The following is a 25,160-nucleotide window of genomic DNA, read 5'->3' on the forward strand; positions in this document are numbered from 1 at the left end:
GTAGTAAAAATTGATGAGGTTATTGAACCATCACTTCAACCAGTGTGTAGCAGGGCGCATGAAGTTGTTCCTGTGGCGCCTACACCAATTGAAGTGGAAGCTGATGATGGTGATCATCAAGCATCGGATCAAGTTACTACAAGCCTCGTAGGTTGACTAGGTCGCGTACTACTACAGAGTGGTACGGTAACCCTGTCTTGGAGGTCATGTTGTTGAGCAACAGTGAACCTACGAGTTATGGAGAAAGCGATGGTGGGCCCAGATTCCGACAAATGGCTGGAAGCCATGAAATCCGAGAGAGGATCCATGTGTGAAAACAAAGTGTAGACTTTGGTAGAACTACTTGATGGTCATAGGACTATTGAGTAAAATGGATCTTTAAAAGAAGACAGACGATGATGGTGATAATTCACTATTAAGAAAAGCTCGACTTGTCGCAAAGATGTTTTCGACAAGATCAAACAGTTGACGATGATGAGACTTTCTCACTCATAGCGATGCTAAAGGTCTGTTAGAATTATGTTAGTTGTTGATGCATTATTTATGAAATATTGCATGTAGGATGTCAAAACATTGTTTTCTCGACGGTTTCCTTGAGCAAACATTGTATGTGATACAACGAGGAGGTTTTGTCGATCCTAAAGATACTAGCAAGTATGCAAGGTCCAGCAATCCTTCAATGGACTGGTGCAAGCATCTCGGAGTTGGAATATACACTTTGATGAGATGATCAAAGATTTTGGGTTTGTACAAGGTTTATGAGAAACTTGTATTTCCAAAGAAGTGAGTGGGAGCACTATAGAATTTCTGATAAGTATATGTGGTAGACATATTGTGGATCAGAAGTAATGTAGAATTTCTGTAAGGCATACAAGGTTGTTTGAAAGGAGTTTTCAAAGGAGTACCTGGATTGCGCTACTTGAACGTTGAGCATCAAAGATCTATGGAGATAGATCGAAAGCGCTTAATGGAAGTTTCAACAAGATGCATGCATTGACAAGTTTTTGAAGGAGTTCAAAATAGATCAGCAAAGAAGGAGTTCTAGGTTGCGTTGTGAGGTGTGAATTTGAGTAAGACTCAAAACCAGACCCCGGCAGAATAAAGAGAATAGATGAAGGTCGTCTTCTATGCCTTGGCCGTAGAATCTGAAGTATGCCATGCTGGGTACCGCACCTGATGTGTGCCTTGACTCAAAGTCTGTTGAGAGGTACAGAGAGTGATCCATGATTGAATCACTAGCAGCGGTCAAAATTTATCCTTAGTAACTGATGGACTAAGGAATTTTTCTCGATTATGGAGGTGGTTAAAGAGTTCGTCGTAAAGGGTTACGTCGATGCAAGCTTTGACACTAATCCGAATAACTATGAGTAGTGAAACGGATTCGTATAGTAGAGTAGATATTTGGAGTATTTCCGAATAGCACATAGTAGCAGCATCTATAAGTTGACATAAAGATTTGTAAAGAACACACGGATCTGAAAGTTTCAGAACCGTTGACTAAAATCTCTCTCACGAGCAAGACGTGATCAGACCCCATAACTATATGGGTGTTGGATTCGTTGGAATCACATGGTGATGTGAACTAGATTATTGACTCTAGTGCAAGTGGGAGACTGTTGGAAATATGCCCTAGAGGCAATAATAAATTAGTTATTATTATATTTCTTTGTTCATGATAATCGTTCATTATCCATGCTATAATTGTATTGATTGGAAACACAGTGCATGTGTGGATACATAGACAAAACACTGTCCCTAGTAAGGCTCTAGTTGACTAGCTCGTTGATCAAAGATGGTAAAGGTTTCCTGACCATAGGCAAGATTGTCACTTGATAACGGGATCACATCATTAGGAGAATCATGTGATGGACTAGACCCAAACTAATAGACGTAGCATGTTGATCGTGTCATTTTGTTGCTACTGTTTTCTGCGTGTCAAGTATTTGTTCCTATGACCATGAGATCATATAACTCACTGACACCGGAGGAATGCTTTGTGTGGATCAAACATCGCAACGTTACTGGGTGACTATAAAGATGCTCTACAGGTATCTCCGAAGGTGTTCATTGAGTTAGTATGGATCGAGACTAGGATTTGTCACTCCGTGTGACGGAGAGGTATCTCGGGGCCCACTCGGTAATACAACATCACACACAAGCCTTGCAAGAAATGTGACTTAGTGTAAGTTGCGGTATCTTGTATTACGGAATGAGTAAAGAGACTTGCCGGTAAACGAGATTGAAATAGGTATGCGGATACTGACGATCGAATCTCGGGCAAGTAACATACCGAAGGACAAAGGGAATGACATACGGGATTATATGAATCCTTGGCACTGAGGTTCAAACGATAAGATCTTCGTAGAATATGTAGGATCCAATATGGGCATCCAGGTCCCGCTATTGGATATTGACCGAGGAGTCACTGGGGTCATGTCTACATAGTTCTCGAACCCGCAGGGTCTGCACACTTAAGGTTCCGGAGCTCCTCGTGACGTCCTGGATCTCATCCGGGACTCCGAACAACATTCGGTAACCAACCATATAACTCAAATACGCATAAAACAACACCGAACCATAAGTGTGCAGACCCTGCGGGTTCGAGAACTATGTAGACATGACCCGAGTGACTCCTCGGTCAATATCCAATAGCGGGACCTGGATGCCCATATTGGATCCCACATATTCTACGAAGATCTTATCGTTTCAACCTCAGTGCCAAGGATTCATATAATCCCGTATGTCATTCCCTTTGTCCTTCGGTATGTTACTTGCCCGAGATTCGATCGTCACTATCCGCATACCTATTTCAATCTCGTTTACCGGCAAGTCTCTTTACTCGTTCCGTAATACAAGATCCCGCAACTTACACTAAGTCACATTGCTTGCAAGGCTTGTGTGTGATGTTGTATTACCGAGTGGGCCCCGAGATACCTCTCCCTCACACGGAGTGACAAATCCCAGTCTCGATCCATATTAACTCAACGAACACCTTCGGAGATACCTGTAGAGCATCTTTATAGTCACCCAGTTACGTTGCGACGTTTGATACACACAAAGCATTCATCCGGTGTCAGTGAGTTATATGATCTCATGGTCATAGGAACAAATACTTGACACGCAGAAAACAGTAGCAACAAAATGACACGATCAACATGCTACGTCTATTAGTTCGGGTCTAGTCCATCACGTGATTCTCTCAGTGACGTGATCCAGTTATCAAGTAACAACACCTTGTATATAATCAGAAGACCCTGACTATCTTTGATCAACTCGCTAGCCAACTAGAGGCTTGCTAGGGACAGTGTTTTGTCTATGTATCCACACATGTATATAAGTCTTCATTCAATACAATTATAGCATGGATAATAAACGATTATCTTGATACAGGAAGTATAATAATAACTATATTTATTATTGCCTCTAGGGCATAATTCCAACACTTGAAGCACCTCCGGAGCTGAGAAACATGGAACACATAATGCACATTTGAAAAGTTTGACGGGAGCTCAAGCTGGTACGCAAGGTTGCCTCTCTTGCCAACCACTCTGAACGGACCAACGAAATGAGGCGCAAGCTTGCCTTTGATGCCAAAGCGCTGCATACCCTTCATGGGCGACACCTTGAGATAGACGAAGTCATCAAGCTCATAAGACATGTCATGATGCTTGCTATCATAATAGCTCTTCTGACGGGACTGAGCTGCTCTAAGGTTGTCGCGAATGACCCGACACATCTCCTCAGCTTCTTCTATCAAATCATTTCCAAGGATCTGACGCTCGCCGGTCTCGGACCAGTTGAGCGGGGTACGACACTTCCTGCCATAGAGAATTTCAAACGGAGCCTTGCCAGAACTAGCTTGATAACTGTTGTTATACGAGAACTCCGCAAAAGGCAGACAATCCTCCCACTTCATACCAAAAGAGATAACACAGGCTCGCAGCATATCGTGAAGAACTTGATTGACTCGCTCCACTTGACCACTATTCTGAGGATGAAAAGCTGTGCTGAAGCGGATCTTCGTGCCCATTGGAAACTGGAAAGAGTCCCAGAACTTGGAAGTGAAGATACTTCCGCAATCCGAAGAGATAATCATAGGCACGCCGTGCAAAGACACAATCCTGGAGGTGTACAACTCTGCAAGCTAAGCTGCGGAAATGGATTCCTTGACTAGAAGAAAATGAGCCACTTTACTCAACTTGTCGATGACGACGAAGATGGCATCATTACCCTTATTGGACTTCGAAAACCCGGTGACGAAATCCATCTCAATGTGATCGAACTTCCACTCGGGAATGGGCAAAGGATGCAAAAGACCTGCTGGACGTTGATGCTCTGCTTTCACCCTTCGACATACATCACATTCATTTACGAACTGAGCAATCTCACGCTTCATACGAGTCCACCAGAAGGTCTATTTCAAGTCCTGGTACATCTTGGAGCTTCCAGGATGAATAGAGAGCAGAGAGTTATGAGCTTCTTCCATGATTACCTTTCTGAGATCACCTTTCGGGATGACAAGACCATCCTCGAAGAACAACGTGTCCCTGGCATCAACACTGAAGCACTTATACTTGGGAAGACTCTTTGCCACGCCAATCTTGACATTCTTCACCATTGCATCAAGAAGCCATGTTGTTCGGACTTGACCTTCCAAGGTAGGAGAGATCTGAAGGTTTGCAAGAAATCCCTGAGGTACTAACTGAAGGTTGAGCTTCCTGAAAGACTCACAAAGGCCAGGCTGGAGAGGTTGCAGAATAAGACTGTTGTAGTACGCCTTCCTGCTCAAGGCATCCTCCACGACATTAGCTTTGCTTGGCGTGTACTCAACACTCGGATTAAAATCTTGGAGCATTTCCACCCAACGTGTTTGCCGAAGATTCAGGTTAGGCTAAGTGAAGATGTACTTGAGACTCTTGTGATCGGTGAAAACTTCAACCTTTCGTTCCAACAAGAGGTGTCTCCAAGTCATCAGAGCGTGTACCACAGCTGCTAGTTCAAGATCATGCACATGATAGTTCTTCTCCGCTGGCTTCAAGTGCCTGGAGGTATAAGCAACCACCTTCTTCTCTTGGATTAGAACTGCACCAAGACCCGGGAGAGAAGCGTCACAGAACACTTGGTAAGGCTGGGAATCATCCGGGGGAACCAAGACTGGAGTGGAGGTGAGCTTCTCTTTGAGTGTGTCGAAGGCCAACTAACACTCTGGAGACCAAGCATACTTCACACCTTTCTGAAGAAGACTTGAGAGCGGCTTCACAATCTTGGAGAAGTTCTCAACGAACCTTCTGCAATAGCTGGCGAGCCCGAGAAAGCTTCGAAGCCGCTTCACATTCTGCGGACGCTCCCATTCAACAATGGCCTGCACCTTGGATGGATCAACTTTAATGCCCTCGGCAGAGATAATGTGACCAAGATAGACGACTTCTTTCAGCCAGAACTCACACTTGGAAAACTTGGCATACAACTTGTACTCTCTCAGCTTATCAAGCACCAATATGAGATGTTCTTCATGTTCTTCCTCAGTTTCAGAAAAGACCAGAATGTCGTCGAGGTAGAGCAAGACAAAGTCATTCTTGAACAGAGAGAATATGTAGTTCATCAATCGACAGAATGTCGGAGGAGAATTTGCCAGACCAAAAGACATGACCGTATACTCATACGATCCAAAACTAGTCCTGAAGGCAGTCTTCAGAATATCTTCTTCGCGAATGCGAATTTGATGATAGCGCATTCTGAGATCGAGCTTGGAGAAGACCTTAGCACCTTTCAACTGTTCGAACAACTCAGTTATGTTCGAAAGTGGATATTTGTTCCTGATTGTCTTCTTGTTCAATGGATGGTAATCGACACACAGCCGGTCCATGCCATCCTTCTTGTTGATAAACAGAACTCCACAGCCCCACGGAGGCGAGCTCGGTCTGATCAAACCCAAATGCTCCTGCTCATCGAGTTGCCTCTTAAGTTCCTTCAATTCTTCTGGACCCAATCTATACGGCCGTTTGCACACGGGCTCGGTACCTAGCTCAAGCTCAATCACGAATTCAACTTCTCGGTGCGGAGGCATGCCTGGCAGCTCTTGAGGAAACACATCTTCATATTCGCAGACCACTGGGACTTGCGAAATAGGATTGATCTCACCCTTTTCATTCAAAGAGAACAGACGGATTGTATCATCGTGCGCCGCGAATATAATCACATCCTCCAAAGAGTGGGTAAGCTTCACTTATTTAGCTTCACAATCAATCGATGCCTTTCTCATGGCCAGCCAGTCCATACCAAGGATCAAGTCAATGTCGGTCTTGCCCAAGACATACGGAGAAGCCAGAAAAGAATAACTGCCCAACTTGACAGAAGCATCGGGAGCACGAGTACTAGAATGCATGAACTTGCCTGGAGAAACTACTGACAAGGGACTAGGAAGCTCTTCAACAGGAACATTATGCTTGGATGCAAATGGAATGGAGAGGAACGAATGCGAAGCACCAGAATCAAATAACACTTTAGCAGGAATATCATTGATGAGGAGGTTACCCATGATCACATCTGACGAGTTTTCTGCCTCAGCCGCATTCACCATGTTGACTCAAGCTGATCTAGGGTTGAACTTGACAAGAGCATTACTTGGAGGTTTGCCTGGAGGAGGAGGCGGCAGACGGAGATGAGAAGTGCACTTGTTGGCATAATGACCCTTCTGCCCACACTTGTGACAAGTAACCTCTGCTGGCTGCCGGTATTGAGTCTGAGGAGGCCCTTGCTTTTGATGCTGGAATCTCTACTAAAAACTGGGTTGGGTGGGTGGGAAGAACCACGACCACCATAATGCTTGAGCTGCTGCGAGTGGCGAGGAGGAGGAGGAGACACCCAAAACTTATGGTGCTTTTGAACCACCTGAGGAGAGGAAGAGCTGGAATCTCTGAAGCGCTTCTTAGAATTCTCCACCCCGGGCAAGGCTGCCTCTGCCCTGAGAGTTAAGTTGTAGAACTTGTCGAACTTCTTGGGATCGTGCAAAGCAAGAGCTAACTGCAAATCTTCTTTCAAGCCACCTCTGAACTGATAAATCTCGCTCTTCTGATCAGGGATATCCTGCAAGGCGTATCGGGCTAGCTCGTGGAACTCAACGTTGTACTTGTACACGGAATTACCACCCTGCTTCAAGCGCCTGAACTTCTCACGCATTTCCTCCACGAAGCTGGAAGGAATGTAGTGGGATCTGAAGTCACGGCAGAACTCATCCCAAGTGATCACTCTAGCGCCTCTGGAATCCTTCAACTGTTGCCACCGGATTGAAGCTTGCCCCTTCAACTCGAAAGTAGCAAATTTGACGAAACCCTCAGGACGAACATTGCTACACTCAAAATGCTTGTTCATGTCGCGGATCCAATCCTCAGCATCAAACGGCTGGTCACAGGAAGTGAAAGTCTTCGGCTGATTCGACAGGAACTGACTCAGATTAGCAAACTGATTGCCACCATGCTGGAAATTGCCTTGCTGCTGATTAGCTCTCTCTTGCAACAACTGTAGCAGCATCTGGGTGTTTGCATTAGTAGCAGCCATCACCGCTTGCCAAGCCTCTGCAGGAGGAGGCGACGGCGATGGAGGATTCTCCGGAGGAGGAGGTGGTGGCGGCACATCCTCACGCCCTGGGTTCTGACGAGTTGGTGGAGCCATCCTTAAGACGGACAACACATTAGCACATAGAATAAATTGAAGATATTGCTGAATCAAAATGACAGGAATATCTGAACAGGAATATGGCAATTGCACTCTAACAAAATAGTAAGAATGCTTCCTCAAAGTGACGGTCGACAAAATTCTGATTAAGACCACTGCAAATAAGTATGAGCTAGAACTGCTCGAAACAAACATATGATCGAGATTTCATCCGATATCTTCGTGGATAAGATCGCACTGGCTCGAATTTACAGTAGCCATCCTGTGCAAGGTAGTTCACACGACATAGGAAGTATCCCTGAGTCTTAGCGAGCTACAAGGACTCTTTAAGACACAACGAGAGCCGCTGTAAGATGACCGTGAACAAACATACCCACTGAACATCGAATCCCCACCTCACATCATGCATCTGTAGGAAGAATGTCCTATAAGATATTACTTGATATCCCACCTATGAATTCCCGAAATATCTGGTCATGCAATCTGGTACACGGATACAAGGAGTAATATCACACAACTCCTATACTAACCCGTCACCTGTATCACATCCGTCAACACACAACCAGAATCTCGGACCTTCATCTACAACAGACCCTCGTGATCACAACGATACAAAGTATGGCAGTACTCCCGAACAATCTGCACCAGTACTGGGGACATTGGGGTTATCTCGCCACTACTAGTATTGAAGCAATTACGAACATCCTTCGTTCTTAGATACTCAGAAATCTGAATGATGGCGATGTGCGCAAGAATCCCCTGGAGCTCAACTTCCCGGAAGAAATCAAGGTAGACAGGCGACACCAAGACAGAACTCCGTCACATCGAAATCATATAGATTTCACAAATACCCGCGTGATCCTAAATTTTTTTTGAGCGAGAAGAGGAGTAGAATTAAGATTTCCTAAGTCGGGAACCTCACCAGAGCATGGAAGAGGAGAAAAAATAATCCTACTCTCCGATATAACTAAGACTCAAAACATTTTACTAGACTCGACTCGACCAAGTACGATCACACAAAGGCTCCTATGGTCGTGAAGCTGTGATTACCAACTTGTAACGACTAAGATGCGGTCCTTTCCGATTTGGGGAACGAGGCCCCGAATTGGAAGAAGCGCATCTAAGCGTTTCGCAAACATGGTAAGATATCACATACCTAATATCAACAGAATGACAATAAGGGATTCAATTGCCATCTCATAAATATATATCACTGTTACATCACGCATCCAAACAAGGTAGTTCCGCTACGGACTAAAAACTTGAGAAATGACTATGCTATCTTGCATGCTTTCCCATGATCACGACCACGCCTCAATCTTCTGGATAGTTCACGTACAGGCGGTCGTTCTCCTCATCGTACAGCCACGCCAGCTTCATGCCGTCAGGATCACCTGTCTCGGGGGTACCTGAACCTGTTGGTGTTGTGAAGGAATCTGTGAGCCACGGGGACTCAACAATCTATGGCCTTGGTGCCAGAACTAGTCAAGTTATTAGGTTGGAAAGGTGGAGTATTTAGGTTGTAGCATCGTAAGCTTTATATGGTGGCTAACTTACGTAGAACATGTATGAAGGTGGACTATTCTAGCGGTCGATAATAGATGATCACTAAGTGATCCTGAACACCTACCTACGTCAATCATAACCCCACCATGTTCCCGATCGAAGAGAGATCTTCGAAGGGGACAGTCACGGTTACGCTCCCAGTTGGCAAATTTTATTAGAGTTATGTTTAAGTTGTCTATAACCGGATGCTAACAAATATTCCAAGTTGCCACATAACCGCGGGCACGGCTTTCCGAAAGATTAAACCCTGCAGGGGTGCTCCAACTAGTCCATCACAAACGTACACGGGCTGCAAAGTAATCCTCTATCACGAATCCCGTGATCTCGTCGGATTCTTTAGAGGAAAACCTCAACTCTGGGGAGAACCAAAGCTTCATCGGGATTCCTATACGGAAGATATATCGCTAAGGTAAGACAAGACTAGCAGGACCTCCTGTCGTGTCGACGACCCTGATAAGAGCCGTGTATCTCAGTCTCAGGACACGACGGATGAGCTAGACGTCGGGATGGCTAAACCTCTGGGTGACCAGTGGGGCCCCGGACATCGCTCAGGTGGGACCAACACTCATGAGGAGCACTGGCCCAGGTTGTTGATTAAATTCCTTGGGGTAGCTATTCCCTATGCAGATTATTATAAGTGATTAGCAGATTAAAACCAATGTTGGGTCCTGCCGGACAAGTCTTAACACTACACGATTTATCGAGGGGGTCCCCATAACAACCCCGAACATGTTAGGAGCGATCAATATGGAATCAAACACCGGTAGCCGGTAACTATGGCGGGAATAATGGAACAAAACACCCGGCAAAAGGCCAGGCCTTCCGTTATTTACCAAGTATATAGGTGCATTAATTAAATAACTGATTAAACATAATGATATCAAACTCATGTTATCACATGAGACAATTGCACCTGCAACTAGCAACGCTAACATTAGTAGCTGAGCAAAGCCTACTTAGCCATTCAAGATTTGCTAGGAGGGAATAAGTGTTTGGTTTCATGGAAATTCAGGAGGCTATTATTTCAGTGGTAGGCAGCGAGCATATGACAAAGGAAACGTAATCTAGCATAACAAGTCTAGAGATGGAATCAAGGTCATATCATCTTGCCTGTGATATCCTCAGCTTGAAACTGCTCTTGTTCGTCCTGCACGTCCCCTCCAGAATCCACGCACTCGTTCTCCAATCCCGGTGCTACCCAACATAAAAGTAACATCCTATGAACAACAACACCTCAAGATGCAACAAGCACATGATGCATGAGATGAGTATGAGCATGCAACTCTATTCTATTCACTAGCGCAAACATGGGAAGGAAAAACAAGTTCCTGGACAGAAATGCACTCTAAGCTATCTTGACATACATGATAATGACTTAATCAGATGTGTCTTCTGAAAACGATGCAAAAGCATATAAAGAACATTACAAACGGAGCTACGGATCAACGGGAAACAACGAAACAAGAAATGAAGCCCTACGTGTCAAATTCATCACCACACACTCAAATGGCTCAACTATGGTATTTCCAGGTAGCCAACAGATAAAACAAACCAACATGAATGGGGTGGAGCAAAGAATAACACAACACCATCATCTATGCACTCACAAGCATCAAAACACCAAAACTACACAATCTGCCATAAACAGCATCACAACACTTTGTGAGCTACATGCAAAGCACCTACAGCCACCCAAATATGCCAAATAAGATATGTAGCAGTAGCTATCCAAGAGTACTACAAGCACAAGCAAAAATATCACACAAAGGAGTTAAACAAAGAAAGTTACACAACTGCAAACTTGCCCAAAAATATCAAATTTCAGGGACTTGGTGAAAATTCCAGATTCTCACTATCTTTTATGCTCTGAAGCATTTTTACAGCAGCCGAAACAATATCTACTGAACTCCAAATGGAATGAAAATTTACAGGGAGCTAGACAAACACATAAGCTTCAACTTTCCAGTTGAAAGCTAAGTCTGAATCACAACACATTGACCTGCACAACTCATCAATAGGAGAAGAAAATATAAACATATTCTCAGACTCCACATGCCTACTTTGATTGGGAACAACTTTCACATATGGTTTCCTAAGGATGAAACAAAACCAATATGTGGTAGAGGGGGTCACCCTCTAATGCCACAACAGGAATCAACCTATTGTGCACACCACAACTCATGAGACCAAGCTCCAAACATAGAACAACTTTGAAACATGTCATCTCCAGAAAATATTCCAAAGGAAAAAATGACTTCACCAATGGATTCCTTGGATGATTCTACCCCAAAACATATATAAAACATATGCACTTGTATAGAACAAATGGGCACAAACTAGGAAATGAACTCTACATAGAATCTTATCTAGTGAATAGTGCATCATCACATGTGCTAGTCACTAGAACTATATCTACACAAGCATATGCACTGTCACACAACATCAATGTGGAACATGATGGGTAGAACTCATGCCCATGTGCCTTGGCACACCACCACACCATCACAAGCAACAAGCACAACATATAATCTCCTACACTATCAAAGAGAGTATGCACACACTCACATATGGACATGTGATGGTGCACACTTGCCTTAGTAGGTGGGGGTGAACCCACACACACCCACACTACTACACACACACAAGTGTAACTCCAAAGCACCTACACACACAAATACACACACTTAGGCACTCACAACCATATAGCACTTACTAACGCATACACATGTACTATGTGAGTCTTCTCACACACACATACACACCCACATCACCAAGTGCAACATGAACTCTAGTTCATGTGTGTGAGATGCACACACACATGCACCACAAAGCACCACTTGTATGTGTGCCATCACACACACACACACCATCACAATACCTACACTATGCCTATGACATGCACACACACTAAACTAGGAAGGAAGAAAAAAATAACAAAGGAAGAGCAACCACAATGCTACAATAATCTTGGGCTGCTTAGATATGAATTCAGTAAAGATAAAAATAAAAGAAAACAAAGAAAAAGAAAAAGGGGAGGTATTGGGATCAAACCCCAGACCTACTGGATCACACACAAACCACATAGCCACACCACTCTGCTACAAGTCACTGGCTCGACAGGAGAGAGGGTGCAAAAAGGGTAAGGTTTACCCTGCAACTACTGTGCCAAAATAATTAAAACAAAAAGGGTGTAGAGGGGGGATCGAATCCGCAACCTCCAACTCGCAACAACAACGCACTACCACTACGCTACGCATCGATGTCTGATAAAGAAGGGGGATCAGCTCTTTTGAGCAACCCCTTCGGGATCCACTGCTGACCCACGGTGGCCAGAACAGGGGAGCCCCAACGCCGGCGACACAAGCTAAATTAAACTCCGGCGCATTGATGGAAGGATGCCCATGCACCCACGGTTCCATTTCCTTCATTAAATCTACTCTAGAGGAACTACTGCTACGCCTCTACGACGCGCGGCGGAGCCGGCGACAGAGAGCAACACGACGGCGAAACTACGGCCATACACTCGATCTGCAGACAGGGAAGGAGGGAGGAACAATCTGCTCACCCCACACCCGAAGAGAATCGAGCCGGGTGTAGAGGAAGCAGAGGACGGAGAGGAAGGAACCGCATCGGGGAAGTTTGTCAGAGCGGAAGGGGTCGTCGACGAAGCAGGGGAAGAAGGGCTGATCTTGCCTTCCTTGCACCGGGAATGGACTCCCTGGAGATCCCGCGAGCTCGACGACATCTTGGAGAGGAAGAAGAGGCACAACACAATGGCGGCGAGCTTCTTCATGGACGGGCCATGGCGGAAGCGCCGATCCTCTTACCTGAGGTCGTCGACAGAGAGAGAGGGAGATGGGGAAGAAGTGGTGGCGGAGGAGGAGGAACCCTAGCTTCGGCACAGACGCCATGGGGATTAAATAGGGGAAGGAGGAGGAGAGGGACGCGATGCACCCATGTGCGCGAGGAGCTCCGGTGGAAAGCAGAGGGGAACGGAATGGGACGCTGACAGTGGCCCCAGGTGTCGAGCTGGAAAGGAGGAAGAAGAGGGACGCGCTGCGGGCTCCTGCGCGAGAGAGAGGAGGAAGTGGGCCGGCTTGTGGGAGGAAGCCCACAGGGTGGCGCAGAATAGAAGGGAAGAAAACCCTGGGGGTTTTCCATTTACAGAAAAGACAGAGAAGAAAAGAATGCACAAAGAAAACTACAAGTGCTAAAAATAAAACTAGCACACCCCTGGTCATGATAAATCATGGCCTATTTGAATAAATTGCAAGAAGAATATTTGGGCAACTGAATATTTACAAAACATATTTATTGGAGTCTGTTTTGTGAATATTTGGACCTTTTAAACACACATCCAAATCAGCAAATTCACATGACAAATACACCACAAACAAGAGCTAAAAGAGGGACATTTTTAAAACAGAAAAGGTTCAAGCGAAACTTGACCTTGAGATGAAATAGAGAGGGGGGAAGAAGGTTTTGAAACCTAAGTAAATCACAAGGTTGTTCCTACTATCACATGCATTCTCCACACAAGCTACACACACATCACCTCATAAGATCACAAGCATCACATCACCTCATAAGAACACAATGCAACAATACAAGGACATGGACATGAAATGATATGGCATGCATGCATGCAAAGAAAGAAATAACAAGGGGACATCACATGAAATCATAAGCATGGAACTCTCTCATATCCATGACAAGTTGGGCCCACATGAAGAAGGTTCCAAAAAGGGAAGGTTACACACTTGGGGCATTACAGTTATGCATGATTGTGGGTTCAGGCCCCTCGATATCTAGCTTGAGTGACAGAAACATGAGACTAGGGGATGTGCTTGTTGCCACCAGGGAGAAAACAATGGTGCTTGTGACCACGGTTGCAAGGATTGTTTACCTTACACATAATTCGTTAATGCAGTTGTCCATTGCTTTGAGTTTACACTTTGGGTGGGGCTCGCAACTTAATACCGGAGAGATGTTCTGGATAGATATCTCAAGGTGGATGATTAGTAAGTAGATGCTGATGAATAAACGGTCTACTTGTCTTGGCGTACTGCCCATTACTATTGAACCTCTAACTATCAAGGAGCATAATTAGCATTGCGGTGCGATCATAATTCGTCAATTTCCCAACTATGATTTGTTTACCCAAGCATAGTTGTTTATCAGCTTTTGGGAGAGAGACATCACCAGTGAACATCATGTGACTCAGGTCCATATCACCATCATTGTTTACACCTCCATCATTTACTTTTCTGTTGCAATCACTATTACCTTCCTGCTTGTGTTTTGATCCTTTGCAAACTACAAGGCCGGAGAGATTGACAACCTCTCTGTACTCGTTGGGAGAAAAGTTATTTGTTGTGTGTGTAGGTCCATGTCTTCTGCTAGCGCCAGGGTGTAACACACCTACTTGTTGAGCCTAGGAGTCCTCCTGGTTTGATAAACCTTACAGTCTCCATGTAAGGGAAATTTGCTGCTAACTACATCTCCACCTTCCACTTGGGGTATCCAACGAGGGGCGAGAAGTATATTCATCAACTTGTCATAACTTGCAAGCTTGTTTCGATGTTGTATTACCGAGTGGGCCCTGAGATACCTCACTGTCACATGGAGTGACAAATCCCAGTCTTGATCCATGGCAACTCAATGTACATACTCAGAGATACCAATAGAGCACCTTTATAGTCACCCAGTTACGTTGCAACGTTTGATACACACAAGGTACTCCTCCCGTGTCACTGAGTTGCATGATCACATGGTCATAGGAACACATACTTGACATGCACAAAACAGTAGCAATAAACTAACACGATCATAGGTTACGTTCATAGTCTGGGTCTTGTCCATCACATCATTCTCCTAATGATATGATCCCATTATCAAATGACAACTCATGTCTATGGCCAGGAAACCTTAACCATCTTTGGTCAACGATCTAGTCCTTTAGAGGCTCACTAGAGACAGTGTGTTGTCTATGTATCCACACATGTATTTGAGTTTCCAATCAATACAATTCCAGCACGGATAAAAAACGATTATCATGAATAAGGAAATATAATAATAACCAATTTATTATGGCCTCTAGTGCATATTTCCAATTGTCTCCCACTTGCACTAGAGTCACTAATCTAGTTCACATCACCATGTGATTCATACCCAATAAGTTTTGGGTTTAATCATGTTTTGATTGTGAGAGAGGTTTTTAGTCAACAGGCATGAAACATTCAGATTCGTGTGTACTTTGAAAATATCTATGTAATACTCTAGATACTGCTACCACACTCCACTTGGAGCCACTCCAAATGACTGTTCCACTATACGAATCCGATTTGCTACTGAGAGTCATCTGGATTGGTGTCAAAGCTTGCATCGATGCAACCTTTTAGGACAAACTCTTTTATCACCTCCATAATTGACAAACATTTCCTTAATACTCAAGTTACTAAGGATAATTTTGATTGTTGTACAGTACCCATTGATAGACTCATGGCAAGGCACGCATTAGGTGCGGTACAGAACATGTCATCCTATAGAGCCTACGGCTAAGGCATAGCAGATGACCTTCGTCCTTTCTCTTTCTTGTGCTGTGGTCGAGCTTTGAGTCTTACACTAATTCACACCTTACAACACATCCAAGAACTCCTTCTCTGACCGATCTATTTTGAACTCCTTCAAAATCTTGTCAAGGTATGTATTCATTGAATTTTTTGTCAAGCGTCTTGATCTATCTATATAGATCTTGATGCCCAACGTTCAAGTAAATTAATCCAGGTTTTCCTTTGAAAAACTCCTTTCAAACAACCCTATATGCTTTCGAGAAATCGTACATCATTTCTGATCAATAATATGTCAACCACATATACTTATCAGAAATTCTGTATTGCTCCCACTCACTTTCTTGGGAATACAAGTTTCTCATAAACTTTGTACAAACCCAAAAGCTTTGATAATCTCATCAAAGCATATATTCCAACTCTGAGATGCTTGCTCGAGTCCACAGAAGGATCGCTAGAGCTTGCATACCTGTTAGCATACTTAGGATCAGCAAAACCTTCCGGTTGTATCACATACAACCTTTCCTCAAGGAAACCGTTAAGGAAACAATGTTTTGACATCCATCTGCCACATTTCATAATTGAAAAATGCAGCAACTGCTAACATAATTCCAACAGACTTTTAGCATCACTACGGGTGAGTAAGTCTCATCATAGTCAACTCCTTGAACTTGTCAAAAACCTCTTTGCGACAAGTTGAGCTTTGTGAATGGTGACACTTACCATCATTGTGTGTCTTCCTTTTAAAGATCCATTTGTACTTAATAGCCTTTCGACCATCAAATAGTTCTTCTAAAGTCCACATTTTGTTTTCATACATGGACCCTATCTCGGATTTCATGGCCTCTATCCATTTGTCAGAATCCGGGACCACCATCGCTTCTACATAGCTCGTAGGTTCATTATTGTCCAATAACATGACCTCCAATACAAGATTACTGCACCACTCTGGAGTAGTACGTGTCCTTGTCGACCTACGAAGTTTGGTAGTAACTTGATCCGAAGCTTGACGATCACCATCATCAGCTTCCACTTCAATTGGTGTAGGTGCCACAGGAACAACTTCCTGCGCCCTTCTACTCTCTGGTTGAAGTGACGGTTCAAAAACCTCATCAAGTTCCACCATCCTCCCACTCAATTCTTTCGAGAGAAACTCTTTTCGCGAAAGGACCCATTTTTTCAACAACAAACACTTTGCTTTCGGATATGAGATAGGAGGTATACCCAACTGTTTTGGGTATCCTATGAAGATGCAATTATCCGCTTTGGGTTCAAGCTTATATGGATGAAGCCTTTTGACATAAACATCGTAGCCCCAAACTTTAAGAACCGACATCTTAGGTTTCTTGCCAAACCATAGTTCATACGGTGTCATCTCAAGGGAATTATATGGTGCCCTATTTAAAGTGAATGTGGTTGTCTCTAATGCATAACCCCAAAACGATACTGGTAATTTGATAAGAGACATCATAGTATGCACCATATCCATTAGGTCGCGTTCATGATGTTCGGACACACCATCACAATATGGTGTTCGAGGTGGCATGAGTCGTGAAACAATTTACACACTGTCTTAAATGTATAGCAAACTCGCAACTTAGATATTCATCTCTACGATCACATCGTAGACATTTCATCCTCTTGTCACGACGATCTTCAACTTCACTCTGAAATTGCTTGAACTTTTCAATATTTCAGACTCGTGATTCATCAAGTAAATACACGTGTATCTACTCAAATCATCTGTGAAGTAAGAACTTAACGATATCCACTTCATGTTTCAACAGTCATTGGACTATACACATGAAAATGTATTATTTACAATAAGTTACTTGCTCGTTCCATCTCACTGGAAAACGAGGCCTTCAGTCATCTTGCACATGTGGCATGGCTTGCATGTATCAAGTGATTCGAAATCAAGTGAGTCCAAAAGATCCACCTGCATGAATATTTTCTTGCTTTTACACAAACATGAATGGTTCACATGTCTTAAACGATTCAGAAATGAGTGATTCCAAAGATCGATCAGCATGGAGCTTCGTCATGCGTTTTATACCAACATGACCTAAGCGGCAGTGCCACAAGTAAGTGGTACTATCATTACTAACTTTGTATCTTTTCGCATACATACTATGAACGTGTGTACCACTATGATCGAGATTCAATAAACCATTCACATTGGGTGCATTACCATTGAAGGTATTATACATGTAAACAGAATAACCATTATTCTCCGACTTAAATGAATAACTGCTTTACAATAAACATGATCTAATCATGTTCATGCTCAATGCAAACACCAAATAACATTTATTTAGGTTCAACACTAATCCTGAAGGTAGAGGGAGCATGCGATGGTGATCACATCAACCTTGGAAATACTTCCAGCACACATCGTCACCTCGCCTTTAGCTAGTCTCCATTTATTTCGTAGCTTTCATTTCGAGTTACCAACATTTAGAAATTCAACCAGTATCTAATATCCTCGTGCTACTAGGAGTACTATTAATGTACACATCAATAACACATATATCTAATGTACTTTTGTTGACCTTGCCACCTTCTTATCTACCAAGTATCTAGGGCAATCCTGCTTCAATGACCATTCCCCTCATAATAGAAACACTTAGTCTCGGGTTTGGGTTCAACCTTGGGTTTCTTCATTGGAGCGACAACTGACTAGTCATTCTCGAAGTTTCCCTTCTTGCCCTTGCCCTTCTTGAAACCAGTGTTTGTACTAAACATCAACACTTGATGCTCCTTCTTGATTTCTACCTTCATAGTGTAAAATATCGCGAATAGCTCAGGGATCATCTTCTCCATCCTTGGTATGCTATAGTTCATCACGAAGCTCAGTAGATTGGTGGAAGTGACTTTGGAGAACTATGTCAATCACTTTCTCATCTGGAAGATCAACTCCCACTTGATTCAAGTGATTGTAGCACCCAGACAGTCTAAGTACATGCTCACCGATTGAGCTTTTCTCCTTCATTTTGCAGGCAAAGAATCTTGTCGGAGGTCTCATACCTCTCAACACGGGCTCGAGCCTAAAATCCTCATTTCAGCTCTTGGAACATCTCATATGTTTCGTCATGTTCAAAACATTTTGGAGCCTCAGTTATAAGCCGTAAAGCATGACTCACTGAACTAGCATGTAGTCATCAAATCGTGCATGTAAGATGTTGCAACATCCACAACCGACGCTTGGGGGGTAGCACACCGAGCGGTGCATTAAGGACATAAGCCTTTTGTGTAGCAATGAGGACAATCCTCAGTTTACGGACCCAGTCCACATAATTGCTACTATCATCTTTCAACTTAGTTTTCTCTAGGAACGTATCAAAATATAGGGGAGTTACAATGCAAGCTATTGATCTACAACATAATTTTCAAAGACATTTTGACTATCTTCATGATAATGAGTTCAATTAATCATAATTCTTAAGAACTTCCAATCAACTCAACATCCCTTAGGTTGTTCGAGTGTGATATGATCCAAATCCACCAACCCATGTCCGATCATCACGTGAAATGAGGTGGTTTCAATGGTGAACATCTCCATGTTGATCATATCTACTATATGACTCAAGTTCGACCTTTCGGTCTCCTATGTTCTGAGGCCATGTATGTACATGCTAGGCTTGTAAAGTTTAACCCCGAGTGTTCCGCATGTGCAAAACTATCTTGCATCCGTTGTATGTGAACGTAGCGTCTATCACACCCGATCATCACGTGGCGTCTCGAAATGACGAACTTTCGCAACGGTGCACACTCGGAGAACACAATTTTATCTTGAAATTTTAGTGAGGGATCACCTTATAATTCTACCATCATCCTAAGAAAAACAAGGTGCATAAACAGTATTAACATCACATGCAAATCATAAGTGACATGATATGGCCATAATCTTGTGCTTTTGATCTCCATCTCCAAAGCACCGACATGATCTCCATCGTCACCGGTGATACATCTCCATCGTATCTACTTTTCCAAACTCTTTTGCCCTTGTTTTGGACTCTAATTTGCATGATTTGAATGGAACTAACCCGGACTAACGTTGTTTTCAGCAGAATTGCCATGGTGTTGTTTTTGCGCAGAAATAAAAGTTCTCGGAATGACCTGGAAATTTACGGGGATTTTTTGTGGAATATATAAAAAATACTGGCGCAAGAATCAACCGGAGGGGTGGAGCTGAGAGCCCACAAGCCCACCAGGCGCGGCCCCCCTGGCCGCGCCTGGTAGGCTTGTGGGGCCCAAGAAGCTCCACCGCCTCCAATCTCACCTCTATTTAGTCCCTTTCATCCGAAAAAAAACCGAGAAGAGTTCATCACGTTTTATGATACGGAGGCGCCTCCACCTCCTATTCTTCCTCTCAAGGGAAGATCTGGAGTCCGCTCTGGGCTCCGGAGAGGGGAGATCGTCGCCATCGTCATCACCAACTTTCCTTCATCGCCAATTCCATGATGCTCTTCACCGTTTGTGAGTAATCTCATCGTAGGCTTGTTGTACGGTGATGGGTTGGATGAGATCTATGATGTAATCGAGTTAGTTTTGACGGGGATTGATCCCTAGTATCCACTATGTTCTGAGATTGATGTTGCTACTACTTTGCCATGCTTAATGCTTGTCACTAGGGCTCGAGTGCCATGATTTCAGATATGAAGCTATTATGTTGTCGCTAATATATGTGTGTTCTAGATCCTATCTTGCAAGTTGTAGTCACCTAGTATGTGTTATGACCCGGCAACCACGGAGTGACAATAGCCGGAACCACTCCCGGAGATGAACATAGTATGAGGAGTTCATGTATTCACCAAGTGTTAATGCGTTGGTCCGGTTCTTTATTAAAAGGAGAACCTTAATATCCCGTAGTTTCCATTAGGACCCCGCTTCCACTGGAGGGATGGACAATAGATGTCATGCAAGTTCTTTTCCCTAAGCACGTATGACTACATACGGAATACATCCCTACATTACATTGATGAACTGGAGCTAGTTACATATCTCTCCATGTTATAACTGTTGCATGATGAATAACATCCGGCATAATCATCCATCACCGATCCAATGCCTACGAGTCTTTTACTACTAGTACTTGCTACGTTACTTTGTCGCTACTGCTGCTACTGTTACTCTGCTGTTACTTTGCTGCTACTGCTGTCACTTTGCTGCTACTGGTTACTGCTACTACTGTTGCTTTCACACTACTTTGCTACAGATACTTTTCTGCAGATACTAAGTCTTTCAGGTGTGGTTGAATTGACAACTCAAGTGCTAATACTTGATAATATTCTTTGGCTTCCCCTTGTGTCGAATCTATAAATTTGGGTTGAATACTCTTCCCTCAAAAACTGTTGCGATCCCCTAAACCTGTGGGTTATCAAGACCTTTTTCTGGCGCCGTTGCCGTGGAAGCATAGCTATATTCTCTGAGTCATTTGGGATTTACGTCTGCTGGTCACTATGAGGAATCTGAAAGATCCAAGAACTAAAGTCTTGCCCTCAACTACGAGGACATGTAAGGAACTGCCATCTAGCTCTGCACTTGATTCACCTTCAGTTATGAGTAAGTTTGCGACACCACCTCCTGCTAGAAATCTTGATATGTCGCATGTGCTTGATGATGCTACTTCTGCTGTCCATGATGCTTATGATGATGCTATGCTTGATGCTGCTTTGCCACTAGGCGCATTCCTTGATGCACAAATTGCTAGAATTGCTGTTAGATGTGATGATACTTCTGAAACTGCTCATACTATTGAAGTAGAGCCTGCTATTTTTCCTGTTAGAACTAGCTCTCCTAGATATGAATTGCCTAATACGCCTGAGGGTTATGTTATGGAGGGAGATATAGCTGAGAACTTTCTTGCTTGTAAGGATAGCTATGATGTTGAGAAATTACTGCGCAAGTGGAAAGAAAAATCTTTGAACGCTAGGATGAAATATGACCCGAAGTTTGCTACTTCGCCTACCTTTGTTACCGATAAGGATTATGAATTCTCTATCGACCCTGAGTTAATCACTCTGGTCGAATCTGATCCTTTTCATGGTTATGAGTCTTAAACGGTTGTATCCCATCTTACCAAATAGCCTGATATAGCCACCCTATTCATGAGTGAGGAAAAGATCCACCACTACTATATTCTTAAGTTGTTTCCTTTCTCACTAAAGGATGATGCTAAGACTTGGCTCACTTCTCTTGCTCCTAGTTGTGTGCGTAGCCCCGAGGATATGATCTACTACTTCTGTGAAAAATATTTCCCTGCCCATAAGAAGCAAGCTACCTTGCAGGAAATATTCAACTTTGCGCAAGTTGAAGCAGAGAGTCTCCCACAAGCTTGGGGGACGCTCATCCAGTTGCTGAATGCTTTGCCAGATCACCCTCTTGAGAAGAATGAAATACTTGATATCTTCTATAATGGACTTACCGATGCATCTAGAGACCACCTAGATAGTTGTGTCGGTTGTGTTTTTTAGGGAACGAACTGTAGAACAAGCTGAGATCCTATTGAATAATATCTTGTGCAATGAGAATGCTTGAACTATTCCTGAACCACCTCCGAAGCCAACTCCTAATAAAAGAGGTATTCTATTCGTCAGACCTGAAGATATGCAAGAAGCGAAGAAATCTATGAAAGAGAATGGCATTAAAGCTGAAGATGTCAAAAATCGACCACCTATCGAAGAGATCCATGGTCTTGATAACCCGATACAGGTAGTAGAAGTAAATTCTCTAGTAGATTCAATGAGAGTGATATTCCTTTTGATAAACCTGCTAGCTTATGCTTGGATGAATTTGATAACTTTGTTGCCAAACAACAAAGTTTCAATGATTATGTTAGCAGACAATTGGAACAGAATGCTCGTATGCTTAGTCATTTAAGTGCTTGTGTGGATAGAAATGTCAATGATCTTAAGCTTCTGAGTAAACATGCCTCTATGGTCACTACTCAAGTAGAACAAGTACTTAAGGCTCAGAATGACTTGCTCAATGAGTTGAATGACAATTCTATCAGAGTCGTCACTAGAGGCGGTAGAATGTCCCAGGAACCTTTGTATCGTGAGGGTCATCGTAAGAGAATTGAACAAGATTCTCAAGGAGTTAGCACTAATGCACCTAGTCATCCTCGAAAGAAGAAGAAAGATGATATGAACTTGCACGCTAGCAACCCTGTTGCTGTTACACCCGAGAGTCCAAACGATGTCTCTGCCTCTGATGCCGAAACACAATCTGGTGATGAACATGAGCCTAATGATAATATCGATAGTGATGTTCATGTTGATGCTCAACCTATCAATGATAAGGATGTGGAGATTGAACCTGTTGATCTTGATAACCCACAACCTAGGAATAGGAGATACGATAAGAATGATTTCGCTGCTAGGAAGCATGGTAAAGAAAGGGAACCATGGGTTCAGAAACCCATGCCCTTTCCTCCCAAACCATCCAAGAAAAAGGATGATGAGGATTTTGAGCGATTTGTTGAAATGATTAGACCTGTCTTCCTGCAAATGCGTTTGACAGATATGCTCAAAATGTCTCCGTATGCTAAGTACATGAAGGATATTGTGACTAATAAGAGGAGGATACCTGAGGTTGAGATTTCCACCATGCTCGCTAATTACACCTTCAAGGGTGGAACTCCTAAGAAACTTGGTGATCCCGGAGTGCCCACTATACCTTGCTCCATTAAAGGCAATTACGTTAGAACTGCTTTATGCGACCTTGGAGCCGGTGTTAGTGTTATGCCTCTCTCTCTTGATCGTAGGCTTGAACTGGATAAGTTGACACCCACTGAAATCTCTCTGCAAATGGCCGACAAATCAACTCCTTTCCCTATCGGCATTTGCGAGGATGTGCCTGTTGTGGTTGCTAACGTCACTATCTTAACAGACTTTGTTATTCTGGATGTTCCCGAGGATGATGCCATGGCGGTCATCCTTGGAAGACCCTTTTTAAACACATCACGGGTTGTTATTGATTGCAACAAAGGCAATGTCACTTTCCATGTGAACGGCAATGAGCATACGGTGCACTTTCCGAAGAAACAATATCGAGTACATTGCATCAATGCTATCAAAAAACTTCATCGGTTCTTATTGGGAGCTTTGAATGCCCTATACCTACTGTCAAGATGAAGTATGATTTGCTTGTTGGGGATATGCACATCCCCATTGAGGTAACCAAGTGGCTATTCGAAAATTCTCCGTTTCCTTTTGCGATTCGAAAAAGTTTGTCAAGGAGACTTGATCAACCTCATTGACAGATTTCTTTCGATGACCATGAGATGGATGAATCGAGGAGTCACAAACCTCTGTTTCAAGCTTTCACCTTCGGTTGCTTAGAAGAAAAATGATTGATTTAGCTTTAGATTTTCCTGTTTTCTGCTTTTTGCGTCCCGTAGAAAAGTACCCCAAAAATAAAAGTTCTCCGAATGTCCTGCAAATGAAGTATGATTTTTCTGGAATTTTTGAAAAATACTGAGACGGAGAGCTAGTCAGGGGGCTGCACCAATGGGCCACAAGCCCTGGAGGCGCGGGCACCCCCCTGGCCACGCCTACCAGGCTTGTGGGGGCCCACATGCACCCCCTCCACTCATTCTAGCTCCCATCTGCTTCTCCTACATCCAGAAAAAATCGTTTCATAGCTCAAACCCGTGTTCTTGCTCTTCTTGCTGGGATTTTCGATCTCCTTGTGCCAAGCACCATTCACCAAGCTGTTTTGGGGAAATTGCTCCTTGGTATGTGACTCCTCCATTGGTCCAATTAGTTTTTGCTCTAGTGCCTTATACGTTGCGTATTTTTGCTGCCTTGGTGACCCTGTTCTTGAGCTTTGCATGTTAATTTTAGCTGGTCCCAAGTAGTTTTGATGAGTGATATGGCTTCTAGGCACTTGTGGGAGTAGTTGCTACGAGTTTTGTTCGGCCTTGTTCACTTTTCCTTAGAATCACTAAAAAATTCAGAAATTCAGAGAAAGAAAAAGGAAAAGATGAGGAGGTTCCTAAGAGGCTCTTCAAGCCGTGACTCCAAGGATGATGGGGATGAGTAGAAGAAACCCAAGTATCCGGTCCCCTGAGTTGCAGAAGTTCGAGCATGCGAGTGGCCAAGCGATGTGTTCTTACGCGCCGCCGGACTTTATGAGAACTTTTACTACTTGGTGGAGAACGCAGGCCTTATCGCCTTTGTTGAAGATAAGTGTCCACAATACCTCTTCCTCACTAATATTTTCGTGCAAAGTTTTAATTTCTATCCAAGGAAGAATCCTCCTATGGTTGAGTTCAAATTATATGATATCCCCAGCGCATGTCACTTCAGAATTTTTGCAATGTTTGCAAATTACCTTATGTTGGGG

The sequence above is a fragment of the Hordeum vulgare genome, chromosome 5H, assembly GCF_904849725.1.
Source record: "Hordeum vulgare subsp. vulgare chromosome 5H, MorexV3_pseudomolecules_assembly, whole genome shotgun sequence".
Classification (NCBI taxonomy): Eukaryota; Viridiplantae; Streptophyta; class Magnoliopsida; order Poales; family Poaceae; genus Hordeum; species Hordeum vulgare.